Below are 26,999 nucleotides of genomic sequence, written 5' to 3'. Positions count from 1 at the left end.
CTTGGCGCAAAGAAAAAAAATCTGCTGTGAACTCCATGTAGGAGTCAAGAAGGAGTAAACCCTCAGCTCCATCCAGTTGCCCCAACTCTACCCTGAATTAAGGGACTACAGGATCATGAAAAGAAAATACATATACAGTAGGTGAAGGATGTAAGAAGAATTCTGCTATTGTGTGAGCAGCAATCCACTTTTGTATTGGATGGACTGATGAGGCCTGCTTGCCTCAGTTCTGGATCTGAGTTTAAGAAAAGATTAAGAATCCTTCCCTCCAAAGCCAAAAGCTATTTTCAGAACAGAGGGGAAGCACTGCCCAGAATGGCCATTTGGAAAAAGAGATTACACATCAGATTTTTGTGGAGATGTTAGAATCTAGTGCTTGGCCAGAGTTTTCCAAAATGCTTATCAGATTTTACACCAGGTCATCCTAGAAAGAAGTTCAATACTCTTTGAAAAGAGTGCTATTCCTATTTTTCAAACATGGATCCAACACTTTTCTGGAAAAGTGCTAGATCCGTATTTTAAAAATAGGAATAGCGCTCTTTCGAGTGTGCTAATCCTCTTCTGCTCCAAAAGTCAATTTAAACCACAAAAGGCATTCAAGTTTTGCCAGCTGTGTGTGTTGCTTGTTCTGTCACCCTTGGAAGAATTAATTTTCCCCCTGTTGCTTCTGCAACTGTAAGGTCTTACGTAGCTTTCAAAAAATATAAAATGGATTATGTCACTTGTATAATTTTTGAGGATTATGCATGAACGCTACAACTGACAATACTCACAGGATCCATATTATACAGCTGCAGTCCTAGCAGCCATTTACAACTACCTACTTGTGTCACTCTTGGGGGTAATGAAGGCCCCATTTTGCCTATCCCCATTCTGGTTTTGGCAATGCTAGATGCTGTGCTAATGGCCGAGGGGCCAAAATTCAATTGTGCTGTTTTGCATCTCTGCTCTAGCAAGTAGATTCTACATGATCAATCAGTCCCACACCCCTCATCAGTGGTGGGATTCAACTGGGGTAACAATTGGTTCGCTGAGTGTGCACTCTGTGTGCTTTGCATGTGCGCAGTGCATTTGAAAACTTACCTTCTACTGCAGCCCCGGTGCTAAACAGCTGAGGCACGACAATCCGCTCTGCCGTGCCTATCAGCTGGGCGCCAGAAAAGGGGACATAAGTGAGTATAGTGCAGGGGCAGAGACAGGCAGGCAGGTCCAGCTGAAAGTCGGATCAAACCTATTCGCTCCAACTGATAGTGGGAGCTATTGGTTTGCCTGAACAGATCCGAACCAGTAGAATCTCACCCGTCCCTCGTTATTCTTAGAATGCTGCACTTATGGTCACTTGGACCACTGCATCCACCATGATGCTGTGTTATAGAGTTATGTTGTGTTCTGATGTGCCCAATCTTCTCTTCTTTCCTAAATAAAATTAGTAGAGCTGTGCTCTTTCCTGCTCTTTGTTGGAAATTTGAAGAAGAACCTAAATCAAAAATAGGAAGTGGGACGATGCCACTATAAAGGGGAATCAGAGATCAGGAGTAACTGAGAGAACAGATTTGGATGAGAAATAGTTGCAAATGGGGCTGGCCCATGAACAGATGGAAAGGATGTCCGAATTGCCCAACATACAGTATGTCTAAAATACACTTAACCTCTTCTCCATGGTAATGGGTGTCAACACATTCTAAATGTTACACACCTTAAAAGCCAGAGTCAGATTACTGTAACTGGGAAATTGGTCTTATTCCAATACTCAAAATGACAATGGAAGGCAACATAAATCATGGGCTGAGCCCAAAATGAGACCAACTTCATTGGTCAAGTTAATAAAATAATAGATTCAATTTCATTGTTCACGTGTTGTGCATTGACAATAAAGGTTTGATTTGATAAATTGTTAGTGGGTAAAAGGCCGAAAATGTTATGATTTGGGCAAGGCTGTCAGCATCCTTTATAACTAAGTGCTCCCACCCCTCTTTACTTCTGCATTCAGAATATTTAGGTATTGGGGAAACATGATTGTGATCACTGTGTCTCATTGGGAACAGATCAAAGATCAATCATTTTCACATGGACTATTAAACAAGAGGGACTTTCATGTCTTGTTATTAATGGAACTGTAACAGCATGTGAATTGATTGTTCATCCTATTAAGTAAAACTAGTTTTCCAAGAGCACAGATTGAAGTACAATGGAAGTGTTATCCAATCAGTGCTAAAGTGCCTTTCTTTTCTGTTTTAGAGTTATCAACAAAAAATAGCATAGTGTTTTTCTGCCACTTAGAAGCACATCTTCTAGACAGCTTAAATATTTATCTGGCTAGTTTAATTTCAATTCAACTTGATTGTGTTCCACTCCGTGTCTTATTTAACAGTCCCCTGACTTAACTTAAAAGGGTATTCGCAAAACTAATTACTATCCTCAAAGATCTTTGCTCTTTTGTATAAAAGAATAACTATAGTATTAGAAGTTGGAAAAAAATCTTCTTACTCTAGGCAGAAAGCAGATAAATGTTTAATTTCATGGACTTTGAAATATCTTGAACAATTCCTTGAAAGAAAAAAAAGTATAAATAGCCCTTATTTATTTAAAATATGTATATGCTTCTTTTCCAAAATAGTTCTAATATTCAAAACAGTCTATAACAACATTGATAACGACCGTTGACTTACCTGAACGGTCCTTCTATGTGCGCTGCGAGGGGAATCCAAGCATGGGTTAACTTTGTCCATTAGCCTAGAGAATGAGTTATGTAATTGATGACCACACCTCCTCTGACTGGATGGTTCAGTTTTGTACGAAGGCTCAGCCGGTCCAAGAGAAGTCATGAAGACACGTGAAAGGTAGGTAGGTATGTAGACGCCTTGCGTGCGTGTGGGCGCGATTATGGAGTCAGTGTCAACGCCCGGACTAGCCGAAGCCGAGGGTGGGTTTGGATTCCCCTTGCAGCACACATAGAAGGACTATTCAGGTAAGTCAACGGTCGTTCTCCTGTGCGCTGCTTGGGGAATCCAAGCATGGGACATGCCAAAGCAATAGGTCTTAAGGGCGGGGCGCCGGTTGGTCGAGGGTCGTGGATGCAATAACCCTCTCTAAGACGTGCTGTCCAAAGGATGCCTCTGCCAAAGCGTATTTGTCCACTTTGTAATGGCGAATGAAGGGCGACGGGGATGACCAGGTCGCCGCCCTGCAAATGTCTTCCACCGAGGCCTGAGTTGCCCATGCCGCCGTGGTGGCCGCACTCCTGGTAGAATGGGGAGTGATGCGCCTGGGCGGGGTCGAGATTGGGACTCACAAGCGAGGGCAATGCACGCTTTCAGCCAGCATCCAATGGTGTGTGAAGATACCTTCTGCCCCATAGATGACGGTTGAAAAGACACAAAGAGTGCCTCTGACCTCCTGAAGGTCGCCGTGCGCTTCACATAGTGGTGGAGGACTCTGCGGACATCCAGATGATGCCACTTCCGTTCTCGGGGATGCGACAGATTGGGACAGAAGTCTGGAAGGATAAGTTCTTGGGCCCTGTGGAACAGGGAGTTGACTTTCGGCAGGAAGGACGGATCCAATCGCAAGATGACCCTGTTGGGATGAAATATACAGAGGTCTTCGCGCACTGAAAGTGCGGCCAGTTCCGAGACCCTACGAGCAGATGTAATCGCCACCAAAAAGATGGTTTTGAGGGTCAACAATCTAAGTCCAATGGTACGAATGGGCTCGAAAGGTTCCGCCGTGAGAGCCGCGAGCATGAGGGGCAAATCCCAGGCAGGGTAGCGGTGGACTACCGGCGGTTTGAGGTTGGAAGCGCCCTTGAGAAAGGAATGGACCCTTGGATGGTGAGCGAGGGATTGTCCATGGGCGCCTCCTATCACCGTAGCAGGCGCCGCAATCTGCCTGCGTAGGGTGCTGGGCGTTAGTCCCTTGTCCAGGCCCGATTGTAGGAAATCTAAGACCTGCGGTGTGGAAGATTTGAATGGGTCCACGGATACCGTCCGGCACCATCGACAGAAGGCCTGCCAGGTGGCTTCATAAATACGGGTCGTGGATGGACGGCGGGCAGCTTGTAAAGTGGTGATGACTTTGTCCGAAAAATGTTGACGCTTCAGGATCGACCGCTCACGTGCCACACAGCTAATTGTAGTGGCTGAGGGTTCGGGTGGGTGAGAACCCCCTGCACGAGCGCTCTCCGGCCGTCTGGTATTCTCCATGGGCGGGATACTGAGAGATGGACCAGGTCGGCGTACCATGGATGTCTGGACCGCATCGGTGCTATCAGGAGACCTTCCGCCCTCTCTAACATAATCTTCTGTATGACGAGTGGTACAAGTGGAAGAGGCGGGAAGGCTGCGCAGAGCATCGGTGCCCTCCGCTCCCAGAACATAGTACCTGGTGAAGAATCTGTCCAGTTGTATATTGTGTGGCTGAGCAAAGAGATCCACCTGAGGTCCCCCGAACTGGTGTGTCAGTTCCTGGAACAGAGTCGGGTGGAGTTGCCACTCCGTCTGGTCTACCATGGTTCTGCTCAGCCTGTCCGCCTGCACATTGGCTGTGCCCGAAAGACGTTCTGCTTCCAGCATCAAGGGCCAGGATCTGGTGCCCCCCTGGCGGTTGACATGCACCTTGGAAGCCACATTGTCCATGAGCACCAACACGTGGCTGACCGTCACCAGGTCTCGAAAGTCCCGGAGGGCGAGGCGGATGGCCCGGAGCTCCAGCCAGGAGAATGGTGCTCAGCCACAAGCCTAGGAGGTGACCTAGGGGCAGACCCGATGGTAGAGGTTGAAGGCTTGACTGTCTCCTTGTGCTTTGAGGCCCTGTCTGGGAGTGCAGATGGTGCGCGCGCCCTGCTTCTAGGGGCCTTAGCGGTCGGTCTGGTGGTGGATCTACTGGCCCTAAGACTGGGCCCCGCGAGATCCGATTGCAGCGGGGGGGGGAATTGGGAGTACCTTCGCTGCCCCCGGAATTAGAAACATCGGCCATGGTAGCAATTGGTGATAAAATGCGCCTGGCGGAAATGAAAGGCTCAAGCTCACTCGGAATCCAAGGAATTACACCGAATTTGCAAACAGAAGCCTTCTGGTGCTAGCGATGGCGGCGAACCAACCTCAGTAGCACAACTCCGTTTGCAGATAATCGAGCACGCAATTGCAAGCTCCACCCCTTCTGCAGTTAAAGTGGCGCGAAGGCACCAACGGTAAAAAATCGCCGACACCAGTTGTCCCTTCGGCGCAAAATTCAAACGCAGACAAAATGGCCACCGTTCCCTGCCCGCCCGAGGGGAGGTTGTCGGCTGCCGAAAAAGCACGGTAGACTCACCCTCCTTAGAAGATACATTGGCTTTCGTGCTGGGCGCTGGCGGTAATGATGCGATGCCCTCCCCGCGGTAGCGTGATTAACAGCGGAAAGCGAGCTGGGGGGGCTAATGGCGGGCCATCCTGGCCCCTGCCGACACGAGAGCGGTGAACTGACTCTCCCTACGGCCACAATTCAGAAAAGAAGGCAGCGAACCGACCTTCTGCTGATTAAGCTCTTCCCAGCACCTCAGTCGGAGTTCGTCTTGTGCGCTCGTTCCAGCGGCTGCTAGAGCCGCGAGGAACAAACAATTTTCTTTACCCAAGGCAGAAAGACACATTCCTTAGTCCAATTGGAGATTCAAGCTAGATGAGTTAATTTTGTCTAGTAACCTAGAGGAGAAAAAAAAATGTGTCTCTTTAGGCTGGACTGAGTTAAAAAACTGGACCATCCAGTCAGAGGAGGGGTGGTCAACAATTACATAACTCAGTCTCTAGGCAAATGGACAAAGTTAAGCCATGCTTGGATTCCCCAAGCAGCGCACAGGAGAACAAAACAAGCAAACAAGTATTGACATGTGGCAATAATTATTTAATAATTATTGATGTGCAATAAGCCAAGCCAAGTTTATACCAAGTTATCCAAAATAACAAAAAGAGAACAAGAAAGGAATATTAAGCAACTGTTTATCATCCCGAAAAAAGTCCTTCCTGAGTATTTAGAGAAGATGTGTTCAAAATCTGAAGTGCTGTACAGTGTATTTCATTATTGCAGCTCTATATGAACTGAATACAGAATGTCCCAATAAAATGCCTATATTGAGTGGCAATTGCTCTTAGGCATTTTATTCAGTTTTTCCAAGCCATATGTAGTGGTAGTAGAAACAAAATATGTAAATCGTGAATGTTACTTCCAGGCCTTTCCAAAATCACACTGAATATACACAATTTTTCCTCAAGGCTGTTCAGCGTAGCTCGATTTAATAAAAGTAGATCACAGATATCAACATACATTTCTTTGCTGTTGCTTTAAATATAATAATCTGAATATAAATCTATTTACCTTTGACATATTAGTGGTGAGGATTCAAAAAGGGTTGCTAACTCTGCCTGGGTGTCATCTGAAAGACTGACCTTTGATTTTTCAATAGAAGTCTACTCTTAACTGTCTACTGTCAACCTCACCCCATTCCTAAGACGTCTTTAAGGGGCGTGCATAAGCACACCAGCTGGGCTACCTCCCTGTCCTAATATTCCCTTGTATTCATATTCATTTCATGTATTCATAATCATGTTTATATTTATATGTTATGCAATTCATGCTTGATGAAATAAAATAAATAAAAACATTTAAAAAGTGCCCAAATCTAAAGATAGTCTGCTTTGGATTTTCCAATGGGAAGAAAGGAGCTTCTTCCCAAAGTAGGCTTCTCTCTTTGTTGACTGAAGCAAATGCATCTATTCTGCTCACTTCAAGGCTTGCCGATTGATAGATTTGCAAGGCGGGGAAAATCATTTTTTTTCCAAGAGAGGAAACCCGCGCAGGTGAGCAGCTTTAAAGTCGGCATCGCTGAATCCTGACGCTAAAGTACGTCGGGGTAATAAGAGCGCGCTTCTTCAGCCGTTGCAACAACGGCTTAAGAAAAAGTTACGGGAATGAACTATCATCCAGTTGCAAAAGGGCCACTTAGGCCATCCCTGGGAATTAGAGGCCGAGAGCGGGCGTGGGGCGTTCCTCTCTCCTATCTAAGGAGACTCGTTTCGTGCAAAGTTTTAAAGCGCGCCAAAGAAACTGCAGGCGACCGCACTCTCTCCCTCGCGCGCTTCACCTGGCTGCCTTAAAGGGTCGTTTGGGGCCAAGCCGGGCGCATGCGCGCGGCGCTTTGTCTCCGGCCGCGGCGCTCTGGTCCAGGGTTGTCCCGCCGCTCTGCCGGCTGTTAGGAAGGGGCTTCCGCGCGCTCCGCCGCCACCTGACAGAAGGAGAAGAAGCTTGACGGAAAGGGCGGGTTGCGGGGAGAAAAGCGCGCGCTCAGCCGAACGCAAGGGCGCCCATGGAAGAAGGGGCTTCCCCCCGGTGCACTTCCTCCCAAAAGCCGCTCGCCTGCCGCGCCTCGGGCGAGGTAAGAAGCTTCGGGCGGGACGCGCTCGGGCTCGGGTGTCAAAGCGGAAACCCCTTTGGAGATAGATCCTCAGGCGTGGCGCGGGTGGTTAAAAAAAAAGTCTCTTGGTCTGGCGCGAAGTTTGAGCGGTCCTTGAGTCGCTCAAGGGGGCGGCGGGGGAGGGGGGGTCCTCGGCGTTCAGATGCGGAACCGAGGCAGCTCCCGAGGTGAGGCGGCTTTCTCCGAAAGAGCCGCGCGCGTCAATTCCAGGTGCTTATTCGTATGTACCGCCTGGCCTGTGGCACCAAAAAAAAAAAAGGGGGTGGGGGGTGGGGGCGGCGAGGCGGTTTAAGAAATAAAACATGTATTTATTTTATTGGCACTTCCGACAAAATTCTGTGTTGGCCTGGGGCCCCTATGCTCCTGGGTCAACGGGCAAGTGCCCATCATCAAGCCCATGCCATGCGTTAAGACAGCCCGCGGACGGAGCGAAGCGTTTGAGCCGCTTGAGGCAAGCCTTAGAAGAAGCCCGAGCAGCGGCGTCTCGGAAGCGGCAGCAACAGCAGCAGTAGCAGCAGGTTTGCTGTGAAGAGGCGAGCTTTTGCAACCCAGGCTGCCGACCGCGCGTTTGGGTGGCGTTGTTTTGGGGCATCTCAGAGGCGGCGGCGGCGGCAGCAGCAGGTTTGCTGAAGAGGGACATCTTTTGGAAACAAACTACTGCGTTGCTGTTAGTTTGTCTTTTGGATGTGAGTGTGTAAGCCGCTTCCCTTCGCTGCCCGTGTAGAGGGGGAGCCTCGCGTGTTTAGAGCCAAGGCTTGCCAGCTGGGTGAAATGGAGCGCGGGTTCTCTGCGTGCAGGCACAACAGTTTCCATCCTCTTCCCCTCGGGATCTCCTTCAGTTCAGTTTCGCCGTTGCAGACAGATGTGAGGTTGTGGAAGAGCCGTTTCTTCGGTTTCTCTAAGTAGGTCAAGGTTTTTAGGAGCGCGCACAAACTACCCGTGCCGTTGAAAAGTATGCGGACAACAAATGACTTTGTCTTCCTCGGTGAGTTAAACAGCGATCCATCCACCCGGGCTTGAGCTTGGAGAACTATACTAGCCTAGGTTGGCTACCCAAACTGATGATCCGCTTCTTGTCACAACAGCCACAATGCCAGTGAGTGGTGCTGCCCTTATTTGCAGAGCACAGGGCATGGGTTGCTGGCTTCCTTCCCTCCTCTTTTCCTGTTCCTTCCCTAATACCAATGGTCACCCATCAATGGGAAAGTACCACCAGTCACTTTCCTTAATTTGAGATAGAACTGGATTTTGACAGATGGCTAGACTGGTTTATTTCTTTATTTTTTATTTATCCAGTTTCTGTAGCATCTATCATACTTGCATTCCTCTGGGCGATTTGCAATTTAAAAAAAAAATATTCTGCTTGATTTAGACATCTATAAGAACTTTGCTCTGGTTTTAAGAGTTTTATATGGGTACCTTCTTCTGGAATAGGGCTATTCTAGAATAATAGTACTATTCTGGAATAGTGTTCTCTCCTGGAATACTGGTAAATGTTTCCGAAACGAGCCCTATTAATGATGAGTTTGTGTTAAATATGGGCATAGCACTATTCCAGAAGAGTACTAAACCCAGGTTCAGAAAGAATCCCAAATGACAGCTGACAGACACAGAGATGTCCTGTAAAGCAGCAGATGGAAGTTGCACTGACTCTCTTTTGTACTTCACAAAACAGCCAACCCTCCTCTGCCATCTCTGCTCAGTGCTGTGTTCAGATCTTTGAGCTGTGGATTAAGAGACCTGATAAGTATAAAAAACAGAGCCCAGTTTGAAAGGCCCAAATTCTACTACTGCCCAAAGAGGATAGGAGAGGAAGGGCACACCTGTCCCAGCTTAAAGTGGTTAGTAGGATGATTTCATCCTATGGGAAACACTTTATTTTCCACAACAATCACATAGTCTGAAAGGCTGATCAGGTTCACCCACGACAAAATGTTGTGGTTTTTTGCTTGCCTAGAAATGGAAAATTCTATATAGCTAAAGATGACTGTAGTTGTTGGTTTAGGATGAGTTGGAAATGCTGTAATAACTTGAGGATATGTCAGAAGAAAGAGGTTGCTGGGGCATTTTTATGCCATGATTAAATGCAGATGGACTCTTAGATTTAAAACTCCTTACTTGGAAAGTCCTATAGGCTTTTGGTCTTCATGTTGATAGAGATATGGCTTAACTTGTTCTCTTGGCCTTACATATCTCTGCTGCTGCCTTTTGAAAAGCTTTGGTACATCTTGAAAAGGGGAATTTCTTCAGCAACTAGGGATCAGCCTGCTTGAAGAAATCATCCTTGATGTGATTACACAACAGAGGAGTTCATATGTATATGTACTATAGTCCAAAGGTTTTACCTAGACCAGATCTTAAAGCCACAGCATGCAACCAAATTATGTAAAACATTTTGAATTGTTAAGGATTTGAGTTTAAACTTTTTTTAAAAGTTCAGTATTACCCCTAAGCTTGAGACATCCACATTCTGAGCTGAAAACGTCTGTTTCAAATTTAGATGAGAGCAGTATCAAGCTTGAACTAGTAGGAACAATATATTGCAAATGTGAGATATTTTCAATTTGCAAAAACATTTTGCACACTTTTAACACCCAGTCCTTGAGTAACATTCCTGAAAGTTAGTCCAGGTATTTTAATGTTCTAAGCCCGTGATGGCGAACCTATGGCACACATGCCAGAGGTGGCACGCGTACCAGAAGTGTTACGCAGATCTTACTACTTGTCGTGCTGCTGGTGTTGGGATGCCCTGCCTCCCGCTGGCCAGCTGGTCTTTGGGTCTCTGCTGCGCATGCACACATATCTGTACAGGCACACATGCATGTCTGTGTATGTGCATGCTTGCACATGTCTACATGTGCATGCTTGCACATGTCTGCATGCACATGCTTGTGCATATCCATACATGTGCATGTCCACGCATGTCATTGCACGCCCACACATCGTTTGGTTTGGGCATGCACATGTGCGCAGTTTGGGCACTCGGTGTCTAAAAGGTTCACCATCATTGTTCTAAGCTTTCAAATGTGTGAGGCACAATAGCAAATAATAATACGTTTCTTAGAACTGTATGCATTATTCAAAATGAGTAGGTTAAGGCTAACAGGAAACCTGGGAAATATGAATGTTTTGAAAATATGTCCCCCAAAGTTTTAAATAAGAAACATGAAAATGTGAGTGCTGTTGAGACTACTGTATCATCCAGATATGTCTGTGTGAACATCACTGTAAAACTTTTATAAAGAAATGAAGCAGCAACTAACTTTTGTAAGATTATTCTGTGATAATGCTTGTAAATGTTCTAAAATCCACTAAATGCATAAATAGCCCCGATGTAAAACTATTTTCCCACTTGGAACTGTGATGTGTAAGTAAAGCCTAAAGGTAATGGAGGATTTGTAACCTTATTATAAATTGAATAGAGTGAGTATGGTCAGGAACCCATTTGTTGACAAGAAGTTCAGAATAAATTTAGAAATGATTTCTACTGATGTAACTGAGATATATTTTATATTGAATTCACTTTGATCTATCTGATTTACGAATAGGAGAAGAAGCGGTGAAATAAACTATTTATCAAATTAATTTTATGCAGGTATTTTTAGATGAGTTTACTGGAATATCTATCTATCATCTATCTATCTATCTATCTATCTATCTATCTATCTATCTATCTATCTATCTATCTATCTATCTATCATCTATCATGGTGTGACTTAATAAATGTAGTATTAATTTATACATTTTGTATGAGTAAACTAAACATTAGCCATAGAATTGCAGAGTCAGTAATGCTAGAAACAGTATAGAATTCTCAGGTTGAATGCTGTGGGACTGAAAGGGAATGCTCTGGATGAGAAGCACAAATCGTAGGATAAAAGGTATTACAGCATGCTGTCCCTGGATCCCTGCCTAGAAAACATCTGGCTAGTAAGCAATTATAGCACATGGACTTCCGGACACCACTTTAGTTAATTGCTCAAACAAAAAATAACTATACATGCTCTTCTTTCTTTTAATTAATACAATTCTTTTAAAGTTACAAATATGTAAGAGATGTTCATTAGCATGTTGGGTATTTCCCATTCTTTAGGTAGTATATTTATTCAAATGCTGTATGAATGCTGAGTCCATTATTATGACTAATTTTATCTCTGCTTCAAAAATGCATAATTGATAATTAAAAATATGGGTTTGCAAGAAGACATTGAGAATTTAAATAGCAATGTGATGGAACTATATGTTTAAATGGGGTAAAAGGCTAAATGATCTGTGTAATGATGACATCATGTATTTCATATCAAGAAGGTCAGGCAAAAGTTAGTGAGATAGCTTACCAGAATAAAGACTTGAGTAAATTAAGTTGAAAAAGTTTATTGATTCTTCTTCTGCTACTTCATTTACAAAATAGAAGTGTCAAATTGACAGAATCTCTTATAATTCTTCAAATGGATTTGTAAATTAATTGTTACATTTTTAAGTGCTATTTCATTAAAATAGCCTGGAAAGAAAACTCACCAATTGTTTTAAATGCATTCTAAAAGTGTGAGAGAAATGAAAATAATGCTGGAACGGTGATACCTTTCTTTTCTTCTGAGTAAATAACATTGGGCTGACCTTAGCATCCTAATAGGAAATATGTTAGAAATCATTTTTTACTGATCCTTTGCAGAGCATTAGCTAATTTCTCCAACACACATTTTAAAACAGTGCTTATGAAACTGTATATTCTTAAAAACTATACATTGTTCAAAATGAATCTGTTTATTAAAGTAAGGATGATATCACTAGTAACAAATACAGTAATTCTAAATTATAAAAATATGATAGTATATTATTTTGTCTTCAAACTTTAATTTATATTATGTAAAACAACATATCTCTGGTTATTTTCCATCTTTGAGTTAGAAAAGAGAGGGATCTTATTGAGGCTGTGCATAAAAATATCTATTAGAGAAAAGGTTAAGAAATAAATGACAGTGTGACTGCAAACTCATGTTAATTATAGTCAACATACTTCATCTTTAGAGAGTAACAAACATAAGATGTAAAATGTAAAAATCAGTCATAGTTTATTCATCCATTTCTATTTCTGGATTCCAAACAACATTATCATTCAATCTCAAATCACAATGGCACTTCTTCCTATTATACCTTCTGCACCACACTTCCAAATTTGCTTTATAAGCTCATCCAAATCTTCTGTATACATTTTTGGCAGCCCTAGAAGGCTTCACAGGAAATTTGTTCTCTCAACAGTTGGCAGAAGGGCATCCTTGGATTCCAAACATTAAACAAGGCTTTGCCAGGAATATGAAGGTAATAAATTCAGTAAATTAATGACAAAAATTTATAAACTGATTTTTCATGTAATGTCACAGTAATTTCAGATGGCAAAATCAGTAGCATGAAATTAAGCTTAAATAGGGCAATATCCAAGAAATTCTGGAGACCATTTCACCATATTCAGATAATTCAATTTCAAAAAGCAAGTCAGTCTTTCTTCCAGTAACAAAGACTTGGAGAAGACTTGTAAACTATACATATGCTCAGGCAACTGAGGACTGATTTAGTTTAGTCTAGTGGTTAAGGCACCAGGCTAGAAACTAGGAGGACCATGAGTTCTAATCCTACCTTAACCATGGAGGCCAGTCACACACTCTGCCTACCTCACTTCACAGGCTGGTTGTTGTGAGGCAAATAGGAGGAAGGAATTAGATATGGTAGTCAACTTGAGTTGTTTATAAAAATAAATAAATGTGAAATATAAATTAATCAATAAAAACACACACACTTTCAATTTTTGCTGCTCTGAGAAGTGTATCTTTTTCTTCATATAATACCAGACATCAATTCTTCATTGGCATGACCACTCTTAGAGTACCAAAAACAAGAATATTACTGGGTGCTGGCAGTATATTGTCCCACTGCAGTTTTGGCATTGCATGGGCGTTCTATAGAATGTCTCCAATCTTCTAGGAATAACATTGTGAATGAGGTGAGATAAACTGCATAATGGAGGATTTACCAATGGCGTTACATTTGGACATGGGTTTGCCATTGCAGGGGATTGTATCAGTACTTATATTTGAATGGGCAGTTTGAGTGGTCAGAGTGAAAGAGATGCTTGGCTTGTTCTATTCTATCTCCTAATAAGAAGTTGCCTTAATAAGGAGTTCAAATGCAGAATGTGTGTCAGTGTTTGGAAGCTTGGAAAATAATAGTTTGCCATGGTTTGTCATCATCACAAACTCATAAATGGTAGATATTCATATAGTGGAGCAGTTATATAATTACCAAATATCTCCACCAATATCAGCAATGCCTTTTCAAGAGGAGAAATTACATGTCCAGTTTGATTTCACAACAACTTTTGTTTACTTGTTTTCATCCAGGTAGGCATAAAATAGATGTTTTACTTATGATATAGAAGGAGGTATTTCATTATAATATAGAATCATTCATTCTACTTTAGGGTGCTATATGTGGTCAATGGCCAGGTCAGTATCTAATGTTTTTAATTGGCAAAAGGCAAAAAGTAAATTTATTTGGAACCGTTTTGTCATTTTTTTCCTGACTTCGCTGTGTTTATGACTAATTTTTAAAATGTAACTATATATATTTTTCCTGAATTATTTTAAAGACAATTCATAGGGAATTATACCCATACTGAGCTTTCTCTCAGTGAATGTAGAAAGTGCTTTTGCTGCATCGTTCTCCTCCTATTTTCAGTTAAACCAAAATTGGAAGAAATTGCACTGATATATTTAATTTTGTTTGCCTGAGCATAATAAAATTACATTCAAACCTGATTCTCTAGATGCATCTCTTTGGTAATTGTGAAGAAAAGTTTTCTTTTTAAAAATGGAAAAATATATCACTTTTTTAAATAAAAAAATTATTTTTAATTTTCAAAACAAATGCAACACATAAAATCTTCCTTCTTTACATACTGTAGAAAGTGTATCACTTGGTTACAAAAGGCTTTTGTGCATCTCTTCCACAGTCATCAAGCATAATTCATATTAACTCAAGTATTTTAACTCAGATATTTATACATGTTACCATCATCGAACCTCCATTTTCATTTGACTATAATTATTTAAACGTCCTTCATCATAAAATATACCAAGATTTACTGGCATTTCATTTACTATTTCTAAAATCCTACAATAACACTGAATCCTTAAGTCCTATTCTAGCTAAACATCCATAACATTTAGTAACAAAATTTTCTGATCCTCCTCTCCAAATCACTGTTTACAATTTACATCCAGTTTCCTTATATTGTACCCTTACATATATATACGTTGTTATCATTATCCCTCCTTTATTTGACTATATCTTGTATCATAACATTCCCCCCGCCCCCAATAATCAAGACTTAACTGAATCTAACTTAGTTCTTTTTTATTAACCTTTATATATAATCCAAAAGGATTTCTAATCTTCCTTTCATGGGTACCATTCAATATTCATATCCAATTATTACTTATCATAACACTACACATTGTAAATATTATTATCATTATCAATTATTTATTTAACTATATCTATTGTCACTAAATTTCACTAAGTTTAACTAGTTTTAAATTATACTCTTCCATCTATCAACCTGTATCTTTCCAATAGCAAAACAGTCTCATGTCTTCTGCCATTTGTGGTGTCAGTCCTCTAATCATCTCCTTAATCAAATTTGTATGGATTCCTCTTAGCAACTCCTTGCTTATTTTCACTTTTCTCTGGTTGAAGATATACTTCAAAGAGACATCTGTATCACTCTCTATAAACAAGCAGTGAGACCTTGGAGTGCCAAGCCAGGATAATCAGTAAGAAAAGTAAAAGTGTTCGTTTCCAATACACAAACCTCCAGCCTCTGAGTAGCAGTGTTATTGTTGCAATTTTCTTTGTTTCTTTTTGTATCTTTTTTGTATTTCAAGTTAAAAAAAAAGTCTGATTCTTGAATGAGTTAAAAAAACACTCACAGTAATGAAAGAGGAGAATTTTAGTCCATAGGTTACAAAGAATAATAAAAGAAAAAAAATAGAAGAAGAAAACTTAATCCATTTGTTTTAAAAGGCTTGCATAAATTGCATCCATGAACATAGCATTTAAAAAGTAAGATAACACGCTGTCCAAAACCATTCCAAACTTAATTCCGGCGCTTATTTCTTCTGTTCTCCAATTTAAATTAATTTTAGGTTTTTTATAGGCAGTCTCTTTTAAAATGGTAAAAATTCCTCACCAGCTGGAAACACTTTCTCTTTCCGTATCCTTCTGTTTTGGAGCTGCCCTGACTTCATCAGCCTTGGCTGGATTTTTGTCGCCGGCTTGAAGAACTTCTCTTGCATCAATCAGGGACATCGCAAAGTCCCTGAGATCAGCAAGACATATTCTTCCTGTTCACCGTCTCTGTTGGACAGTTTAGGTCCGATTGGACCACCCAGCAGCAAAAGTATCGGCTGCGGTCTCGGAGCATCGAGACCACACGTGCGTATCGTCGCGATGTTGGCTCCTCCTCTCTCGGAAAAATATATATCACTTTTGATTATCCTGTACTTAAAAGTAAAAAGATAGAAATGAAGATATGAGGGCAAAATACCTTAACATTAGCTCATCAAAAGAAAAAAATGAATTTATTATAACACTTCAGCTTTTTCCAAATTGTTATATAATATAGGGAAATTTACTCATTTTTCAAAGAAGTCTCTCTACTTATGAATCTTAAAATCCTAAATGAATTGATTCAATCTACCAAACTTCACGTTTTTATTCTTTTCCTATAGGTTTTAATAAGAATTTTTGCCTTGTACTTGTGTCATCTCAAAAAGGATGCACTTGAAAGAATTTCTATAGCGCATACTTCTTAACATTAAATTTACTTGCTAAAAATGCATTAGAGAAACTGATCTGCTGACATTTGTAGATGCATCATCCTTGTAAATCAATCTGAGTATGGCAATTCTAGTTGTTCTTTTTATAATGGTATTGTTATACTGTCAGAAGGACTTCTCATAGTGTCAATAATTTTGTTAATGCTTCAGATACTTTAGATTACTGCTCATCAAAGGTGTTTAAGATGTTTTGTTGACACAGCCAAACTGTAGTAGTTTCTGGACAATAGCACAGCCAGCTGAGCATTCAGTTTGCTATTCCTAATCTCTGCTGCTGTATTACATTTCTATTGTTCAGTGTTTCAGAATATTTCAGAGCAGGATATTAGAGAGTCATATATATTTTCCCCTTCCCCCGGTGTAGAAATTAACAGTCAATTCTGTGGAGTGCATTTTGAGGGCATATAGAAGAAATAACTTTGACCCCATCACTCAGCTCATGGAAGCAGTTCCACCAGCTAAGATTTAATTGGATTCCACCTAACATTTGTTAAATATCCATACAGAGCAAGATGGGCAAGCTCCTTTTAATTGGAGTCCACACTATAATTTTTAGAATATGCAACTCTATTCCTGAGAAATGCTGGGATCTTAGAGTAATGCAGTGATGTCAGCAGAGTAAAGGGAATTAAAATTTTCAGGTCACTGTTAATTTCAAAAAGATATTTAGAATAAAGGACTAAATGCCTATCAGAGACTTACCTAATTTATTTTGAACCATCACCATTTTGTTGTTGAATTTTGGCACTTTGTTTTTTGGTGTGCTTGTTTCCTCCTATTCTTTTTTAAAGATGCCAAGTACAGGTAGTCCTTGTTTAATATCCACTTGTTCAGTAACAGTTCAAAGTTAGGGTTTGGTGCTGAATGAAGAATACTTAGAACTGATGATGAGGTTACAACAGAGGTGGTATTCAGCCAGTTCTGACAGGATCCGGAGAACCAGGATCCGGAGAACTGCAAATAGGCTGACCCCCCCCCCCTCCGCCTCCCAGCCTCCCAGCTGATCTTTTTTTTTTGCCCTGAACAGGAGCTGGAAAGCAGGTTAGTGGGGTGGGGAGGGAATGGGGATTTTGCAATATCCTTCCCCTGCCACAGCCACAAAGCCATGCTCACAGAACCGGTAGTAAAAATGTTTGAATCCCACCGCTGGGTTACAACCATTGCCATCTCCTTGTCATGCCTCAACCCAAAGATGACACAGTGAAATCTGATTAAGTCTAGTTCTTTATTTGCTTAGATCTAATAGACAGAATCTTGACAGACTAAAACTATAATATTTGAACCTAATAGATATATCCTGAGAGATTCTAGAGAATGGACCTTTTCCTTCCTCCTGCAGTGAGTTCAGGACTGTGTCGTTTCTTATTTTGCTCTGAAATGTTTTGCCTCCTCCCTGGAAAGCTGCGGTGTATTTACCAAGATTCCTTCCCTCCATTCCTTCTCCAGCTGCACCTTCCATCACACTCCCCATGGTCACTTGATTGTGATTCAGGTGCTTGGAACTGGCTAGGGATTACAACATTGCAGTGTGCCACAGTTACATGGTCAACATTTGTAACCTTCACTTCCAGATTCTGACAAGCAAAATCTTTTTTAAAATTATTTTTATTGCTGTTTAATTAATAACAAGAAAGTAAAAGAAATATGATGAAGAAAAAGACATAATATGGTAAATAATTTTAACAGTAAACAGTTACAATTTTATATATGCTTATCTAATGCAAATATTATTCAAGTACATATATATTTTAATACATTTATATAACTACCATATAATAATTATCATTTTTTAACCTACACGATGTATGGGTAACATATTTCATTATATTTATCCATTTAATTTGTAATTTGTATTTTTATTGCGCTTATATGTATCTGTACGGTTTGATTATTTCTTTTTTAATTTTTTAATTTATTTTTAATTTTCAAAATAAACACAACACATCCTTCTTTACATACTGTAGAAAGTGTATCAGTTGGTTACAAAAAGGCTTACGTGCATCTCTTCCACAGTCAACAAAGATAACTCATATTAAGTATTTTAACTCAGATATTTATACATGTTACCATCATCGAACCTCCATTTTCATTTGACTATAATTGTTTAAACGTCCATCATAAAATATACCAAGATTTAATACATAACCACATACTGGCATTTCATTTACTATTTCTAAAATCCTCCAATAACACTGAATCCTTATGTCCTATTCTAGCTAAACATCCATAATATTTAATAACAAAGTTTTCTAATCCTCCTTTCCAAATCACTATTTACAATTTACATCCAGTTTCCTTATGTTGTACCCATACCTGTATATATGTTGTTATCATTATCCTTCCTTTATTTAACTATATCCTACATCATAACATTTCCCCCCTAATAATCAAGACTTAACTGTATCTAACTTAGTTCTTTTTTATTAACCTTTATATATAATCCAAAAGGATTTCTAATCTTCCTTTCATGAGTACCATTCAATATTCATATTCCATTATTACTTATCATAACACTACACATTGTATACATTATTATCATTATCAATTATTTATTTAACTATATCTATTGTCACTAAATTTCACTACGTCCAACTAGTTTTAAATTATACTCTTCCATCTATCAACCTGTATCTTTCCAGTAGCAAAACAGTCTCATATCTTCTGCCATTTGTGGTGTCAGTCCTCTAATCATCTCCTTAATCAACTTTGTATGGACTCCTCTTAGCAACTCTTTGCTTATAAAATATCTCATATAATTTCGATGCCCTTCTTCTGTTTCCTTAATCAGCTTATCTTTGATTGTCGGTAGTTTTATCAATGATATTACTAAATCCATAAATTCTTGTGTTTTTTCTTCTTCTGTATCTTGCCATCTGGGGTAGATTTCCCCTCCATTTAATTCCTCTTTCAGTATTCCACTCTTTCCATTTTCAGAGACAAACCAATCACCATAAATATCAGCAATTTTAATTTCTTTATATTCATTTTCCTCTTCGATTTTTAGGATTTTAACCGCCACTTTTTCCATTTTATAAACATCGTCAACTTCTTCATCATATTTTCCTGTTAGATGCACTAAGTCTTCCAACTTCTTCTCTATCCTCTCACGTGAGTTTGATAATTTCTGTATTTCTGAGAATATCTTTTGCAGACTTAAACTTCTTTCTGCTGTTGAAATTGTGCCATTATCTCCAGCTAACAAACACTGCTGCTCTAGCTTGGAAGGTTTTAACAAGATTAAGCATAGATTCACAATAACATTTCATTTTCACCTTTCTCTGGTTAAAGGTATACTTCAAAGGGACATCTTTATGCTTTTCTTCTTATCACTCTCTATAAAATATTATTTCTAATATTGTAAGCTTCTTGGAGTTTCCTCGTGGCAAGGTGGGTGGCAAACAAATTTAATAAATAAATAAACAAATAAATAAATACAAGGTCTACATCTAGAGCATAGGCAATCTGCTCATAGATGGCAAGGACAATCAGTCCATTAAGTGAAAAGAGGCTTGAATTTATTTTTCCAATGCCACAATATCAGTCTTTTGGCCATAAGGTAAGGCAAATGTAAAGGTTCTGCTTGCACATATGTTCCCAACTCTAGAGGCCGGTGCTTATCCCCGTTTCAAAGCTGAAGAGCCAGCGCTGTCTTCGTGGTTATGTGACCAGCATGACTAAATGCCAAAGGCACACAGAACACTGTTACCTTCCCACCAAAGTGGTTCCTATTTTTCTACTTGCATTTTTTCATGCTTTTGAAGTGCTAGGTTGGCAGAAGCTGGAACAAGTAACAGGAACTCACTTCATTATGTGGTACTAGGAATTCGAACTGCCAACCTTTCTGATCAACAAGCTCAGTGTCTCAGCCACTGACCCACCACATCCATACCAATGGTCAAAGGGAGGATCCATTTACATTGTCCGGTTGTCAGATTCCAGATACCAAGTATGTAGTTCAAGAGAATATCAAATTTATATAATTGACTACTTTCCTCCAAAAGTAGTAAATATGAGATGTTGTAAAAATAGGTGTTTTAAAGAAGCAGTGAAGGTTATCCTTATTACATCTGCAACAAAATGCTGCTTTTATATACAAATGTAATGGAATTCAGTAGACTGTAAATATTATTTTTTGCTTTATAAGTTTCAATTTGAGGACCACTGACACTCTTGCTGTAGAAGTTGAAACACTCTCTCATTCTCCAGGCAATAAAGAAATATCTTAATTCTTTATTCCATTCATTTCATAACATCTGCATATCAAATTGATTTATTTATAACTATTTATTTATAATATCTAAGGTGTCTCAGAAGCTAAAAATGCTGCTGGTCCAAACAGTGTTAACAAATGTAACTATTGCATTCAGTTACATGAGACAGATGACATTTATCTCTTAGCACAGTGTATGTTAAAATTTTATTTTTACTGTCTATTAGTTGGTCCAAAATCAATACTCCTGCTTCCATCCAGTTTTTCCATATCATATTTTCCCCCAATTTTTTAAGTTGGGTTTCTCCATAAAGTCAAGGAGAAAAAAGTCAAATCTTAGAATTTTAGTATAGTTAGATCCTAATACTTTCCACCCAATCAAAGATGCTATATATGTAAGTTTATTCCAAAGTTGCCCAGATCAGAAAAAGAACACTAATTGTTACTTTGCAGTGTTTAATACTTGACAATAGTTAAGCATGATAATGTAACTCCAGATAAGGGAGACCAAATCCTGTCCTCTCTACTGATGATGTAAAACTATTTAACACCACTGACAATACTTCTGTACTACAAAGCGACCTTGACTATGTGTCAGAATGGGGGAACAATTGGCAACTCCAAATCTCAACCAACAAATGCTCTGTCTTATACATTGGCAACAAAAATCAGAATACCAAATACAAGCTGGGGGGATACGACCTCATACACGATCCTCACTCAGTCAAAGACCTAGGAGTACTCATCTCAAATGATCTAAGCCCCAGAGCTCCCTGTAACAGCATTACCAAAAAGACATTAAGAGTTGATAACCTAATTTTGTGAAGCAGCTTCTCCAGTAATATTGTACTGCAAACTAGGGCATACAAAACTTTTGCCAGATCAGTTCTCGAATATAGTTCGTCTGCCTGGAATCCACACTGTATATCGGACATTAATACACCGAGTGAGTCCAGAGGTATTTCATGAGAAGAGTACTCCACTCTTCTGCTCACAATACAATACCTTATGCCATCAGGCTTGAAATTTTGGGCTTGGACAACCTAAAACTATGCCGACTAAGGTCTGACCTAAGCGTAGTACACAAAATAGTCTGCTACAACATCCTATCTGTCAATGACTACTTAAGCTTCAACCGCAATAATATGCGGGCAAACAATAGATACAAACTCAAGGTGAACCGCTCCAAACTTGATTGCAGAAAATATGACTTCAGCAACAGAGTGGTCAGTGCCTGGAATGCACTATTCGACTCTGTTGTTACACCCTCAAACCCCCATAACTTTAACCTTAAACTGTCTAGCGTGGACCTCACCCCTTTCCTAAGAGGTCTGTAAGGGGGCATGCATAAGAGCACCAGCGTGCCTACCGCCCCTGTCCTATTGTCACCATTTATTCGTACCCATTTCCTGTGTTCATGTCCATATTTATACTTATACCTGTTAACTTGCACATGTTTGACTAAATAAATAAATAAATCAAAATGACTTTTTTCTGCAAAGATATTTGTGGAATTGAAGAACCCCAGTGAGAATTTCTTAACAAAGCATTTATTTTCTAAAAATATTTTCCAGACACTGTATATAATCTGCAATTTCTCTCAGAATATAAATTAATCTAGGAATAATATACATTTTGAGAGAATTCAGATTTCTGCAAAGGTTGATATCTGAGGAAACCTCTATATATTTTATTTATATTGCATGTTACTAACTGAACTACTTTGGTATAATCCATTTTATGAATTCCAGAGAAAATTCAAATCTATTTAGTAGAGCAAACACATATCGTTTATGTACTGTATTTATGTATTTTGTCAAAGGCTTTTGGCCTCTAATGGAAAGATTAGAATTTGATCTTTATTTTTGTGGAAATACATTACATTTAGAACTACCTTAATGTTATCTGCTTCTTGCCTAGCTTTTATAAACTCTGCTTGATCATTCTTAATAACAAGCCATATCACTTGCTGTTGTGTAGTGGGCTTCGGTAGGCAAGAACCAGACCAGCATGGCTGCAACAGCATTTATTGACTCAAAAATGGAACTGAGGAACTGCAGGCAATTGCCTATTATTTATACTGTAGGCCCACAGGGTCTTAACCAATCATAAATTAGAAAAAACCCACCCCCATATAATTGTTCTGAACTTCCTTCCAACAGTTACAGACATGTAAAGGTTAGTTTCTCTTTAGCACAATCTAACAGGGTCATCTAAAAGTTAATCCCCTTTAGCATAACTATATACATTTACTACACTTGCTTTTATCTACCGTATTTTTTGGAATATAAGAAGCACCTTTTTCCCTCAAAAAAGAGGCTTGAAATCTGGGTGCGTCTTATACACTGGATACAACATTTTTTTGTCTCCTGAAACTCCGCCCCTTCACCAAAATGGCTGTGCTGGGGAGGGCAGAAATGAGCAAAAAATGAGCCAGCTCCCAGGAGCACTCTATAAGCCTCCATAAGGCTATGCATGCAATTTCCTTGACAGAAAACGGGCCCGTTTTTGCGAAAAACTGGGTGTTTTTTTGCTCGTTCCCCCCCCCCCCCGAGCACTCTGCAAGCCCTCCAAGGCTATTCATGCCTTTTTTTAAAAAAAAAATGGCCGTTTTGGGGATGTTTGCAGAGTGCAAAAACTTTTTTTTTCCTTTCGGAAATCTCTTTAGTTAGAGTGATTGATGAGAATTAGATTAATCAAGTGCTGTGCCAGCAGAAACAAAGTCTTAGGTGCTGCAGATTGTCAGCGATTTCCTTCTCCAGCACATGGATAAATACACCTGGAAACATCTACCTACCTACCTACTCTCTCTCTCCCCCTCCCTCCCTCCCTATTGTATTTCTCTCTTTCTCTTTCTCTCTATCCCTCTATCTACCTACCTACTCTCTCTCCCCCTACCTATCTACTGCATTTCTCTCTCTCTATTTCTCTATCCCTCTACCTACCAACCTACCTATTCTCTCTCTCTCTTCCTACGTACTGTATTTCTCTCTCCCCCTCTCTCTCTCTCTCTCTTTCTCTCTCTCTCCCCCTACATACCTACTGTATTTCTCTCTCTATTTCCCCCCCTCTCCCTTTATCTATCTACCTACCTAACTACTCTCTCTCTCTCCCTACATACCTACTGTATTTGTCTCTCTCGCGCTCTCTCCCTCTATCCCTCTATCTGCCTACTTTTTTTAAAAAAATTGCCTCTTCAAAAGCTTGGTGCATCTTATATTCTCAAAAATACGGTGTTAAAATCTTTGTATCATCATAAATCAATGAGGTTGGATGATTAGCACACTGAATGCGATCTTTACCAGCTTTTGGTATAATTGTAATTTTTATTGTGTGCCCGATTGTTGGTGATAACATTCCATCATTAATTTCATATGTTTAACAAAGTTTTGCCACTAAAAGTTCTATAAATGTTTTATACCACTCAAGAGAAACCCATATAATCATGGTGTTTTACCATTTGCCATTTTTAAAATTATTTGCTTAATCTCTACCTCAGATAATCAAGTGAATAAAAGTTATTTTTGTATTTTATCTAAATGCGTAGATTAATCTTATTTTAAAAGGCCTTTATATCTTTATTCAATATTTTCTCTGTGTTATATAATCCGACTAAAATGTAAAGTATTAAATTATGTTGCTATGATATTATAGTAGTTAATTCACATTTCTTTTTCTGTATTTTTAATGTACAAGCTCTAGAAAGGCATCTAGTCATCTGTGCCCATACATGTTTCAATTTATCTTTCAAATTATTTTTCCCTTTTATTTTTAATCTTATTTTTGTATGACGCATAAATGATAATTCTACCTCAACTATGTACTTTATATGCTTCCCATTTGAAAATTCCTTACTGAAAGAAACAGTTAACATTTATATATAAGTACCAAACTTAATTGACCCCTGGTGTTTGATATATCTAACTAAAGAGAATGTAGATTTTATTCAGAACTGCACCACAATTATTTTAGGCCTGATTTTTTAAAATCTCATCAACCTTATATCACCAATTAAAAATATAGTATCAGTGTTTGTCATGTATCTGATCATAGTGCATTTTACTTTTAAATCTGTTTCAGAAACAAGCTAAGGTATTGAGAAATTGGTCTTTACTTTTTCCCTAGTGAATGATGAAGGGCACTTACAGCAAATGTGGGAAAAGATCATTCAGGATTTGTTTGACGATAGCATCTGGGATTGTGAGAACTGCTTTCATAATTCAGTAAAGCCACATGTCATCATACTTTATGATCATATTGCTTAGAGTTGGAGTTCCTGCAGTGGTGGGACTTGAATAACTTAACAACCAGTTCTCTGGGTAGGTGTGGCCGTTTGGTCATGTGACTGGGTGGGTGATGTCACTTATCACACCGAGCCGTGCCTTCCGGCCACTCACCTCAAAGGTAGAGGGCTAATTTCACCACTGGCTGGCCCTGCTCCTGTCTGTTTTTCAGCTTGGTTTTTGTCCCTTTTTAAGGCCATTTTAGGTGTTTTGGGGCTGTTTTCAGACCATTTTCAGGCCAAAATCAGCCTGAAATCAGCCCAAAACAGCCTGGAAATGGCCCGGAAAACAGGCCAAAAAACGAGCAGAGGAAGGGTCAGCCAAACTGGTGTGAACCGGCAGAAGCCCACCTCTGTTCCTGTCCCCAATTAACATCTGTGAGTGAGGGATATCTGAACAGACAGATATCTGAATCCTTTAAAAAACCTCCAAAGTGGCTATTCAACCAACCAACCAATCAATCAATCAAGTCTTTATTTAGTCATAGACCAGCATGATGGTAATTCAAGAAAAGTTGAAAGCCCATAGTGAGCATTGATAGACATGCTAAAGGTTTTTGGTTTTTTTGGTAAGCTTGACAAGGATGTTGCAGTGAAGAAAATTTGCTGTCAGCTTGTAAAGTAGTGCATTAAAAGTTTTTAAAAATCTTGAAGTGGCTTCCGGTCCCCGAAGGCGACGGACGTGCGCGTCCGCTACTCGTCTTTTCGGTGGGCTCCCTTTGGGAGCACAGGGAGCCTTGTAGGGGGTCCCTGCCGCAGGATGGCTTGTTGGGACCCCCTGGATTGGTGGCGGCCGCGGGGGTGCGTGTGACAGGGCGAATTGAAAAAACAACTAACAGAACTAAATGATCAGCTCAGAGAAACGCAACAACAAGCTACACAAAGTAAACAGAGAATAGGTGTACTGGAGGAGGGCGCGGCTGTGATGAGGGAGGAGGTTAAGACAATTCAGAAGGGGAATATAGAATTTGAAAACCATATGATAAAGATGGAATTTGAAAGGATGTCTTTTTTCCTTAGATTCCAAAACTTGCCAGAAACGGAGAATGAAGACCTTAAGGAGATTATGACTACACTCTTAGCAGAATACATTAAAAGAGATAAACAACAGCTATGGTGGGATATTTATCTGATTTATAGGATCAATTCAGCATACGCTAGAACGCACAATGTTCCAAGAGAAATACATGTTAAATTTCTTAGAAAGACCACAAGAGATGAGGTTCTAGGAGCTCAAAGGGGGGAACCACTAAAATATAAAGACAAAGAAATAACCATTCTTAAACAGATTCCAAAGAAAGTAAGAGATAAGAGGAAGAAATGTTCCTCTTTAGCAAAGAAATTATATAATAAAGGAGTCTGGTTTAGATGGTTATTGCCAGAAGGTATGCTGATTTTCTGGGAGGGCAGCAGAATTAGAATTAATACAGTTGTGGAGGCGGAGGCTTTCATTAAAAAACACAATGCCCTCCTAGACGAAACAGGGGACAGTACACAAGATATGAAGGAGGGAGGGGCCGAGGCTCTGCCAGCAGACAGTGGGGAGGATACAACACTGAGAAGACTCAGGTCACAAAAATGAGCTGAAACATTGTTGCAATTGTTGTTATAATGTAATTGTTGGAAGTGATATAAAAATGATTGAATATACTGATGATTTAATGTAAAATCAAAAGCTGCCAATGTTCATTCAAATGTTGATGTTTTCCTATATTTTCTTTGTAAAAGTTGCGAGATTTGGGGGGATTACCACCTTCTGCATGATGTAACTCTCAAAAAATTTTATACCTATTTACCCCTTTTCCTTAAAACATTTGTAAAAACCAATAAATTTTTTTCAAAAAAAAGTTTTTAAAAATCTTTAAAAGTCTTTAAAAACATTCTTTCAGATCTTTTTCACAAGCATGTGATCCAGGGCTGGTGGGTGAGTAGGGAAGAGGCTGCTTTTAAAGTAGCACTTTAAAAGTGGGTGGGTCAGGGACATGTCTCCACACCTCCTAGCTTTTTCAAAATCAGCTGAAGTTGGCTAACACTAATTCAAATGCAACCTTAGTATAATGCCTGAAGGAGAATTCACCCACTGCTTTGATTCTTCCCATATATAAAGTACATCCACCAAATTGGTTGCTGAACAATTTTGGTAGATATTCATGTGTGTATATACACATA

At 39.7% G+C, this 26,999-nt stretch overlaps 1 protein-coding gene across 3 annotated transcripts in view; it reads left to right on the top strand.

The window, feature by feature from the left end:
• Nucleotides 1-7,189: 7,189 nt before the first annotated feature.
• Nucleotides 7,190-26,999, top strand: part of ZNF385B (zinc finger protein 385B) — a 246,750-nt gene continuing 226,940 nt past the window's right edge. For 2 of the 3 annotated variants that reach the window (XM_081938916.1, XM_081938912.1), the window contains exon 1: nucleotides 7,190-7,405. The gene's annotated coding sequence lies outside the window, so the exon portion shown is untranslated. Of the gene's footprint in view, nucleotides 7,406-7,577; nucleotides 7,655-26,999 lie in introns of those variants that run through there. The other variant, XM_081938913.1, reaches the window with a different exon arrangement.

Source organism: Natrix helvetica (assembly GCF_964273705.1).
Source record: "Natrix helvetica genome assembly, chromosome: 1".
In the NCBI taxonomy this organism is placed as follows: Eukaryota; Metazoa; Chordata; class Lepidosauria; order Squamata; family Natricidae; genus Natrix; species Natrix helvetica.
This window is presented reverse-complemented; position numbering and strand designations above follow the sequence as displayed.